Source organism: Lontra canadensis, unplaced genomic scaffold (assembly GCF_010015895.1).
Source record: "Lontra canadensis isolate GAN:19392208 unplaced genomic scaffold, GSC_riverotter_1.0 scaffold7, whole genome shotgun sequence".
Taxonomy (NCBI): Eukaryota; Metazoa; Chordata; class Mammalia; order Carnivora; family Mustelidae; genus Lontra; species Lontra canadensis.
Genome location: NW_022631001.1, coordinates 94878 through 106922, shown reverse-complemented (window position 1 = coordinate 106922; position 12045 = coordinate 94878). Strand labels below are relative to the sequence as shown.

Here is a 12045-nt window from a genome sequence, read left to right as displayed (position 1 = left end):
ATGATTATCTGTTTTGTGTGTGTTGACTTTGAGGAGTTCTTTATAGATCCTGGATATCAACATTTGTCTGTACTGTCATTTGCAAATATCTTCTCCCATTCCGTGGGTTGCCTCTTTGTTTTGTTGACTCTTTCCTTTGCTGTGCAGAGGCTTTTGATCTTGATGAAGTCCCCAAAGTTCATTTTCGCTTTTGTTTCCTTTGCCTTTGGAGACATATTTTGAAAGAAGTTTCTGTGGCTGATATTGAAGAGGTTACTGCCTATGTTCTCCTCTAGGATTCTGATGGATTAGCAAATCAATCAATGTGATAGAAAAAATTAATAAGAGAAGAAAGAAGAACTGCATGGTTCTCTCAATTGATGCAGAAAAAGCATTTGACAAAATCCAGCATCTGTTCCTGATTAAAATGCTTCATAGTATAGGGACAGAGGGAACATTCCTGAACTTCATAAAATCTATGTATGAAAGACCCACAGCAAATATCATCCTCAATGGGAAAAAGCTTGCAGCCTTCCCGTTGAGATCAGGAACACGACAAGGATGCCAACTCTCACCACTCTTGTTCAACATAGTATTAGAAGTCCTAACAACAGCAATCAGAAAACAAAGAGAAATAAAAGGTATCCAAATTGGCAATGAAGAAGTCAAACTCTCTCTCTTCGCAGATGACATGATTCCTTATATGGAAAACCCAAAAGACTCCACCCCCAAACTACTAGAACTCATACAGCAAGTCAGCAACATGGCAGGATACAAAGTCAATGTACAGAAATCAGTGGCTTTTTTATACACTAACAATGAAAATACAGAAAGGGAAATTAGAGAATCGATTCCATTTACTATAGTACCAAGAACCATAAGATACCTGGGAATAAACCTAACCAAAGAGGTAAAGGAACTGTACTCGAGGAACTACAGAACACTTATGAAAGAAATTGAAGAAGCACAAAAAGATGGAAGACCATTCCATGCTCTTGGATCAGAAGAATAAACATTGTTAAAATGTCTATACTGCCTAGAGCAATCTATACTTTTAATGCCATTCCGATCAAAATTCCACTGGTATTTTTCAAAGAGCTGGAGCAAATAATCCTAAAATATGTATGGAATCACAAGAGACCCCGAATCGCTAAGGAAATGTTGAAAAACAAAAATAAAACTGGGGATATCACGTTACCTGATTTCAAGCTTTACTACAAAGCTGTGATCACCAAGAAAGCATGGTATTGGCATAAAAACAGACACGTAGACCAGTGGAACAGAGTAGAGAGCCCAGATATGGACCCTCAACTCTATGGTCAAATAATCTTCGACGAAACAAGAAAAAATATGCAGTGGAAAAAAGACAGTCTCTTCAATAAATGGTGCTGGGAAAACTGGACAGCTATATGTAGAAGTATGAAACTCAACCATTCTTTTACACCGTACACAAAGATAAACTCAAAATGGATAAAAGACCTCAATGTGAGACAGGAATCCATCAGAATCCTAGAGGAGAACATAGGTAGTAACCTCTTCAGTATCAGCCACAGCAACTTCTTTCAAAATATGTCTTCAAAGGCAAAGGAAACAAAAGCGAAAATGAACTTTGGGGACTTCATCAAGATCAAAAACTTCTGCACAGCAAAGAAAATAGTCAGGAAAACAAAGAGGCAACCCATGGAATGGGAGAAGATATTTGCAAATGACAGTACAGACAAAAAGTTGATATCCAGGATCTATAAAGAACTCCTCAAAGTCAACACACACAAAACAGATAATCATATCAAAAAATGGGCAGAAGATATGAACAGACACTTCTCCAATGAAGACATACAAATGGCTCTCAGACACATGAAAAAAAAATGTTCATCATCACTAGCCATCTGGGAGATTCAAATTAAAACCACATTGAGATACCACCTTACACCACTTAGAATGGCCAAAATTAGCAAGACAGGAAACAACATGTGTTGGAGAGGATGTGGAGAAAGTGGAACCCTCTTCCACTGTTGGTGGGAATGCAAGTTGGTGCAGTCACTTTGGAAAACAATGTGGAGATTCCTCAAGAATTTAAAAATAGAGCTTCTCTATGACCCTGCAATTGCACTACTGGGTATTGACCCCAAAGATACAGATGTAGTGAAAAGAAGGCCATCTGTACCCCAATGTTTATAGCAGCAATGGCCACAGTTGCCAAACTGTGGAAAGAACCAAGATGCCCTTCAACAGACGAATGGATAAGGAAGATGTTGTCTTTATACTCTATGGAGTATTATGCCTCTATCAGAAAGGATAAATACCCAATTTTTGTAACAACATGGTCGGGACTGGAAGAGATGATGCTGAGTGAAATAAGTCAAGCAGAGAGAGTCAATTATCATATGTTTTCACTTACATGTGGAGCATAACAAATAACATGGAGGACATAGGGAGATGGAAAAGAAAGGGAGCTGAGGGAAATTGGAAGAGGAGGTGAACCATGAGAGACTATGCACTCTGAAAAACAGCCTAAGGGTTTTGAGGGGGCATGGGGTGAGAGGTTGGGGAACAAGGTGGTGGGTATTGGGGAGGGCACGTATTGCATGGAGCACTGGGTGTGGTGCAAAAATAGTGAATACTGTTACGCTGAAAAGAAATTAAAAAAAAAAATGATGGGGCTCCTTCAGGGAATTTGGCGAGGGTTTTAAGATAGCTTATCTCATCCTACCTGCCCTTTAACATCTGCTGTGAAACCTGATGCAGGTGGCCCCTGGAAGCCAGCCTCCAGGCAAGAACTATGTGTCCTGACCTGAGGTTTGTTTGAAGATGTCTCCATCTTGTCTGTTTCATGAAGGAGAAGGAGGCTATGAGGTACATTTCTCCCCAGCTTTCATTTTCAAACCACCTCTCAGCCTTCTTCACTAAATGCTGTTCTCTCAGACTATCTACAATCCTTTCTTGAGTGTCCTCTAAATACACCAATTCTTTTTTTTTTTTTTTTTTTTTCTTTAGAGACTTTAACCCGGTGTCTCCTCCACCGGTATGTCTCTTGCTCTAGACTTTTGCATGACTTGCTTTACTAGGCTCATATATCATTTTCCAAGTTTGTTCTACTTAGAAAACCTTTCTTTACTGTATTTTATTTAAATTAATTAATTAACATACAGTGTATTAGTTTCAGAGGTAGAGTTCAGTGATTCTTCAGTCTTATATAATACCTAGTGCTCTGTATTTAATTGTGTAACTACTTTAAAGGAAATAGTTCTGGGGTCTAGTGTTTTCTTGTTCTCTGGCCTCCTCTCACTCTACTGTGAGCTACCTATACAAAAGACTATGTCTTGTTTACTACTGTTTTTGAAATACCGACCACATTATTAAATTTCTTTTATCATGATGGTGATGATGATGATGATGATGTTCATTTAGCCAACATTATTGAATTTCTTAAAGCACAGACACTGTGCTGGTTTTAGCGAGAATTAAGGGGTGTAGTAATCAGCTCTAGAAAGGGCCAGGCTTCCACTGTTCTGTGGAGGATTAAGAGCAGGATTTGTAGACTTGTCCTAACATGGGGCAGGTGGTATATCCTATCATATGAGGTGGAGGGATGTTGGAAGGAGTACTGCCAGCAGAAGAAATCAGAATTTTCCTCAGGAAAGAACTTATTTCTTCTCCAACATTTGCACAAATCCTTCACTGAGGCTTCAGAATTTTACATTATGTGACATCAGGGAGTTAGCCTGAAAAAATGCAAGGAAATATAGTTTAATCACATGTTGTCTACTGATGATTATGTGCAGAAAACAAACAAATAAGAAACCTCTTATAATCTTATGAAACATGAAATTTTAATAATTATTATGTCATAACTATAATTTCCTTGAAGGAAGGGACTCTGCCTCATTTATCTCCATAGCATAAAGCCCTAGATACCACCACCCCTCAAAAAAGTGAGCCATATTTTAAAGATACTAACTGTTCTTAAATACTACTGTTAATACCAAATTAAATACTGTTCCCTCTAGCATGAAAGAGCTGCTAACCCAAGGAAGAAGATGTTGGCTGAAGCCATTTTTAGCTTCCTACTTTCCTTTTTCTTTCCTCCCCTGAGATTAAAATTGAATAATCATGGGAAACAAATATGGGGAGGTGGGAGGGAACAATTTATCAAGTGCTTCCTATATGGCAAATTCAGATCTACTCACCAGTATGCACAACATGAAATACATGAATGAGTCTACAATGTAGTTATTATTTTTACTGTTAAGTAGAGGGAAAAATTGAGATGCAGAATACTTATGTAACTTGTTCATAATCATAAAGTTAAAACGTTGGAAAGCTGATGGATTGTCTGGGTGGCTCAGATGGTTAAGCTTCCAAACTAGATTTTAACTCAGGTCATGATCTCAGGTCTTGAGATCATGTGCATTGGGCTCCATGCTCAGCACAGATTCTCTCTCTCTTTCCCTCTAAAATAAGTAAATAAATATATATATATTTTTTTAATGCAACAAGCTGGTGCACGTGGGTGGCTCAGTGGGTTAAAGCCTCTGGCTTTGGTTCAGGTCATGATCCCGGGATCCTGGGATCAAGCCCCACATCAGGCTCTCTGCTCAGTGGAGACCCTGCTTCCCCACCCCCTGCCTCCCTCTCTGCCTACTTGTGTTCTCTCTCTGTCAAATAAATAAATAAAATCTTTTTTAAAATGTGACAAGCTGAAATTTGAAATAAATTCAGGTATGTTTGACTTAGAAACAAGTTCTATTTCTATTACAGATGCTTCCAGAAAATATCTGAGAAACTAATCATCCACATGTTGGAAAAACCCTAGGATTCCCCTCAATAAGGGCTTAGAAGTGAAAGGCAGGAAGATGGTAGGACTTAGAAGGTTCTCCAATAGTAGAATCACAAGCATGGTGTAAAGACACAACCTGTCATATAGGTAACTCGCATTCTAGTAAGAAGTGCCAGAGAATAAACAAGAAAACATTAGATCATGGAATTATTTCCTTTATGGCATTTAAGTTATTACTTAAATTTAATTTATTTTAACAGGGGGGCTGAGAAAGAAAATAAAGAGAAAATATTTGCTAAATAGGGCAAGCAGGGAAAATAATATCTTAACTGGGCAAATTTTGAGGAGAATCCTTCTGTGCTTATAAAATGATTCTCACATGATCTTCACATGGGTCAGCCCTTGAACTTTCCCATGGGACTGGGAAGAGTTTTATCTTGAGCTTTATCATTTCTTTTCAAGCACTCTATTTTACATCTTATTTCTTTAGGTCTTCCAATAGTTCTAATACCTAGTAGTTCTTACACTATTAAAAAAGTATTAGTATCCAATTTCTTGAAATGTTATTAAATAGCATTAGTTTGGATTCTTTCCATAAATACAAACCTTGACTAAAGTTTCATATTTGTTTTGACCATATGACTGTCCATAATAGACATACCAGACGTTCTCACAACCTTTGTTGTTTTATCCTTGAGGATCAGAAGGACAAGCTATTAAACCAGGTTGGCAAAGCAAATCCAGGTGTTTTATTTGAAACTCGATATGTCACAAAGTAATATGTAACCCAAACCAACTTTCTAAAAAGATTAGAACACAAAGATGCAGACATGCGTGGGAAGATGGAGCGAAAAGGGAGTTGGGGGAAATTGGAGGGGGAGACAAACCATAAGAGACTTTGGACTCTGAGGAACTAACTGAGGGTTTTGGAGGGGAGGGAGATGGTAGGTTGGGTGAGCCTGGTGGTGGGTATTAGGAAGGGCATGTACTGCATGGAGCACTGGGTGTGGTACATAAACAATGAATTCTGGAACACTGAGAAGGAATTAAAAAAATGAAAATTTTTAGGAAAAAGATACAGACACACTTTTAAAAATTCAGTTATGAAAAGCTTCTCTTGGAAACAACTCCATAAGCATTACTTTAAGCACAACAATGTATCACATCCTGTTATAACTGTGACATACTCTAAATACCTAAATATTTTCCATCCCACATCCATTATTTCTCTCATTTCTACAAATGTCCTCTAAGGTAGGTGTTACCATACCCTTTAAATGAGTGAAGTACCTGAGGCAAACAAGATGGTGTAACATCTAAGTTCCAGAACTAAGACTTATATCAATCTAGAAGGTCTGGAGCAGGGGATCCCAGTGGTAGAAAACACAGATATTGGAATCAGGCAGAGCTATATTTGAATCATGACTCCATTATTTATTAGTTGTTAGACAGTGAGCAAGTTTCTTAACCATTTTATGCTTTGGTTAAGATGGGGATAATAGTTATACTTACTTTAAATTATTATATGAGAATTAAAAAAATATCTATGGAGTTATTAATTATAATTACTAGTCTTTCTCTGGGTTCATCATTCTTTTAGCTCATTTTAGCTGCAAGTGAACAGTCTGAAGCAGTAGGTAGCTTTAATCCAGCTGCTGGCAAGAAAACATCTCACAAAATGAGAATAGTCGTCTTTAAGCTTAGATCAATGTGAGTACACTTCCAGTACTGATAAAAAGATATTAGCTGTCTGATAGTTGGAAAATTATATTCTTTAAGCACTCAAGGCTGCCTGTATGATTTCTTTAAAGTTCTTACAAAGAAGTAAATTCTCCTTCCAAAGGAGTAAATCCTTAACTCTGGTCTCTGTGAAAACACAGGAAAAGGGAATTAGGCTTCTTTATAAGGGTTTCCAAGAGAAGCAAGAAGTCATGGTCATGGGGCTGGCAGTGATGAAGTAGTATGTGGAGTTGTCATGGGACTGGGAAGAGCAGAAGCTCATGGAAGGTCTTTGAGGCAGTCCTGAGGAAGGTAGTGGGAGAAATTTTTAAGGCACCTACACCAGGGAAAATATTGGGGAGCTATGGATATGGGTCTCCAGGGTTGTGGTGGAGAGTCAAGACCTGAACATTCAGATGTTGCTTGAGTAGGAGTGGTTACCTGCCTTTTGGTCTATGTATAACCCCTGCCTTAAATTTGATCTCAAACTCTTCTCAGACTCCCAAGGAAGTCCCAGGGTGGTAAGATGTCCAGGACTCTGTGTAAGCTGTTTTCAAAACCAAAGGAATGCAGTAAAATTGCCAAGAGCTGAGCTGCCCCTGCCTAAAAGCAGGGAAAACAGTTCTTTGTTCTTTCCTCTACCACAGCATATGGAACTACACCCAAATCCATGGAGACCTGTTCTGTAGGACAACATGAACTTTCATATTCAAGCCTCAGCCAGGAAATGAGACAGAATTTACTACTTAAACTACATATCCAGTTTTGTAAATTATTTGGCATTCATATTTCTAGAAAATGCATATTGTGCACTTATGTATTTTTTAAAGCTTCTCCTTGTTAAGATTTGATTAATATAAAACTTTGGATATGAGATAAAACATATATTTTGCAAGATGAAATTTAAAAAAATAAAAAAAGTACAGTTCTTTAAAAATAAGTTCCTTAGAACTGGCAATGTCCTTTTTTTGTATGTTTCTTTTTAGTAGGTGATGGGGATAAAGGAGTACACTTGTTGTGATGATATTTGATATATGGAAGTGTTGAATCACTATATTGCACAACTGAAACTAATATTGCACTCTTAGCTAATTGGCATTTAAATAACAACTTAAAATATTAAAAATTATAGTGTTCCTTTGTGTAATAATTTAGTATCTTCTTTTAGTGACTTGTCATCAACAAATGTAGACTTAGGTTTACTTACCCTCCCTAATTATTTTTTTATGTCAAAATTTTAAAAAATGGTTAAAATAGTCTAGAAAATGTAATGACTTTTGTTGAATGTTGACTTTGGTGGTAGTGAGGCTCCATTTATGTCAAAATGCATTTTAATAGAAGTATTTTAAATAGAACAAATTAAACTTTAACAAGTTAGAATAATTCCATTAAAGTCATTAAGGCACTATAAGATAAGGCACTATCGTTCTATATTTTTGTAAATGGTAACAAAAGGTAAAGAAATAAGTGGGTTTCAAGCATGGAAAATAGGCCATTTTGTTATTTCATTCTGCATGTCAATAATGTTCTGTGTTGGTATAATAATCCTTCTTTTGTACATATTTCTAAAGATGAAGGCTATCTTGCTTGTGTTATTTTTTTCTAGGTGAAAACTTTAAAAAAAAAAAAGAAAAGAAGACAGCTCTTTTCCATCTTGCAAGATGGCGGGTGAAAAAACTGAGAAACTGGATGCTAAGGAGAAGAAACCTGAAGCCAAGAAGGCTAAGGTCTGTAGCAACGCTAAGAAGGGTAACCAGAAGGCTCAAATGCCAAAGAGGGGAAGCCCCACTGCAGCTGAAACCCTGTCCTAGTCAAAAGAATTGGCAGATACTCCCCATCGGCTATGTATTCCAGAAAGTCCATGTACGAGAGGAAGTATTTGGCAGCTAAATCCAGGGTTGAAAAGGAAAAGAAGAAGATTCTTGCTACTGTCAAAAAACCAGTTGGTGGTTACAAGAATGGTGGTACCCGAGTGGTTAAACATTGCAAAATGCCTAGGTATTATCCCACTGAAGGTGTGCCTGGAGCAGTCAGCACGTGAGAAAACTGCGAGCTAGCATCACCTCTGGAACCATTTTGATCATCCTCTCTGGGCACCACAGAATCAATAGGGTAGTTTTCCTGAAAAAACTGAGTTTGCTACTTGTGACTGGACCTCTGTCCCTCAATTGAGTTCCTCTGTGTAGAACACACCAGAAATTCGTCATTGCCACTTCTACCAAAATTGATATCAGCAATGTGAAAATCTGCAAACATCTCACTGATGCTTATTTCAAGAAGAAGAAGTTGCATAAGTCCAGACACCAGGAGGGTGAGATCTTCCACACCAAGAAAGAGAAATATGAGATTACAGAACAATGCAAGGTTGATCAGAAAGCTCTGGACTCGCAAATTCTGCCAAAAATCAAGTCTGTTCCTCAGCTTCAAGGCTAACTCCACTCTGTGTTTTCTCTCACAAATGGAATTTACTCTCACAAATTGGTGCTCTAAATTTCTTACAAAGAACCTAATTAAATAACTGATCCATTAAAAAAAAAACTTAAAAAACACATGTTGCAAAAAAAAAATGTTGCTGAAGCCATGTTATTGCAGTAGTTGTGAACTATAATGAAATGCTTAAATTACTAATGTGGATTTTTCCCTTACCATATTCAGGGGTTTTACCTCAACACACTGTAGACATGCTGTGGTTTTGGTATGGTTACTGATGCAACAACTAGAGTGGGAAATCTGAGAAAAGATTCAAAGGATGGAAACTAGGTATACTGGAACATGAAAACTACCACTAAAGAAGTTGACCATGTTGATAGCAAACACAAAATGTCTTTGATGCCAGTTTTTGCTAAGTTACATTTCTTTCCAAAGCCATGCTATATCACCATTCATATTCACAAATGCTTCCACAGACCAACAAGCCAAGAACTCTATCAGTTATACTTACACATTTTATCACATGTAATTCCCACCATAAAACTTGAGTAGGCTTTATTCCCATTGTAATCCACCTGGAGATTGGATTCTGGCGCTCACTTTTGAGTCAGGTAATGTTATACCTGCTAAATGAACTGTCTTAAGGTTTTGTTTTGTTTTGCCTTACTTTGTTTTCCTTATCCCTCTGTACCATACAGTTCCAGACAGACATACCAGTGGTTTTTAGCCTGGAGTGATTTTACCCCACAGGGGACACTTGGACTTGTCTGGAGACATTTTTGATTGTCACAACAGTGTGAGTGCTAAGTGGGTAGAGCCCAAGAAACCTGCCAAACAATCCATAATGCACGAGGAAGCACACACGCACACACCCACCAATACACATACACAAAAAAGAATTATCTGTCAAAAATGTTTGCAATACTGAGGTTGAGAACCAGGTACAAAAAAAAAAAAAAGAAATTAGGTAGCTAAATCATGAAAGAATAAGTTTTAAATTTATAGTAAACATGAACTTAACTAAACTACAAACCAAAAGCATTTTTAGACTGAATATCGCTCAACTTATCCATTCTTTTGATAATCTAAATACATTTGGGGAGCAGGAGTGAAGAATGAACACAGAGTTACACTTATTCAATATTTATTAAACATTGGTTTTGTTCCAAATACTACTTATAAGGACATAAAAATAAATAAAACATCATTGACATCCTTAGGAAGTTTGAACTCAAACAAGGGGAGTCTGACTAGAAATCCAATCATTTTTATGTAATCAGTAAGTGCTTTCTTAGAGTTCTAACCTGAAAGGTCAATAAAACCCGTATGGGGCAGAGAAGTCTTTCAGTGATGAAAACATAAGAGCAAAACAAAACAAAAATCCCAACACTTTCAATATTTAGGCTTTTGACTACTAATTGAGATATACTGCATGCTGGTAGAATCTCAATCTACTGGATTTTTAATGCGCTTAGTCATTATGTACTTTCTTTTTTTTTAAGATTTTATTTATTTATTTGACAGACAGAAATCACAAGTAGGCAGAGAGGCAGGCAGAGAGAGAGGAGGAAGCAGGCTCACCGCTGAGCAGAGAGCCCGATGTGGGGCTTGATCCCAGGACCCTGAGATCATGACCTGAGCTGAAGGCAGAGGCTTTAACCCACTGAGCCATCCAGGTGCCCCCATTATGTACTTTCTAATATGCTTTTAAAAATCCAAGAATTCATTTTAAATTAATTCATATGGGTATATGCTTTTATCAAGGATGAGCAAACCAAAAAATGTTCTCTACTGTCTTTGTGAATAGGATCATAAGTCTGAATTAACAGTCTCTTTTCTGTAGAAATGGCCACTCCAAATCATCCACACTATGTAAGTTCTTAGAATTCTGGTAATACATTCACCAGAGTCCTTTTTAATGAAAGTTAAGAGTTATAGTCTATTTATTCAAATTTCTTTATTGGCAATTTTTACATCTAGATAATATTTGATAGTCCTTACTGTCTAAATAGCAACATCCAGAAAATAAATCAGTATCTTGTCATTGTTATTTTAGAATAAATATGTGTTGAGTGAACCAATGAATTATTCCCAGAATACCTGTTATGTGACTGATGCTATGCTAGGTACTCGGGCTATGAAGACAATTAAGACTAAGAGACAAGTGGAGGAATGAATATGATCAGTTAACTATGTGCAGCCCTATCCCTCCTCTTAATCCACCTAATGAACAATCATGTTAATTATGCTCAATAACTTTGGAATCTATGCACATCTGTTTAACTCCACTGCCACCACCCTAGTCAAAGTCACTTTTTGGTGTCTTGCAACAGTTTCTTTCTTTAAAAAAAGTTTTTATTTTAATTCCAATAATTTACAGTGGTACTTATAATATATATAATGTTATAATAATAATGTTATAACAATAATATGCAGTGGTACATTAGTTTCATGTATAGAATATAATGATTCAACACTTGCATACATCACCTGGTTTTCATCAAGACAAACTCATGTCATAATCCCCATCACATTTTAACCCATCTCCACCCCTTCCTTCTGGTAACCATTGATTTCTTATCTATAATTAAAAGTATGTTTCTTGATTTGTCTCTCTTCTTCTCTGTTTTTCCCCTGTGCTCATTTGTTTTGTTTCTTAAATTCCACATATGAGTGAAATCATATGGTATATGTCTTTCTCTGACTGATGTATTTCTCTTAGTATTATACTCTATAGCTCCATCATGTCATTGCAAATGGCAAGATTTCATTTTTTTTTATGGCTGACTAATAATCTATTATATATGTGTCACATTCTTCTTTATGATGAACATTTGGACTGCTCCCATAACATGACTATTGTAAATAATACTGCTATAAATGTAGGAGCATATGTATCCCTTTGAATTAGTGTTTTTGTATTTTTTAATTTATTTTTATTTTTTCAGTGTTCCAAGATTCATTGTTTATGTACCACACCCAGTGTTCCATGCAATCCATGCCCGTCTGGTGGTAGGTGTTTTTGTATTTTTAAGGTAAATACCCAGCAATATGATTGCTGGGTCATAAGATGGTTCTTTTTTAAATTCAATTAGCCAACATATAGTACATCGTTAGTTTCAGATGTAGAGTTCAGTAAT

At 36.7% G+C, this 12045-nt stretch overlaps 1 pseudogene; it reads left to right on the top strand.

The window, feature by feature from the left end:
* Positions 1-8136: 8136 nt before the first annotated feature.
* On the top strand, positions 8137-8993 carry LOC116865240 (annotated as a pseudogene).
* The last annotated feature ends 3052 nt before the right edge of the window (positions 8994-12045 follow it).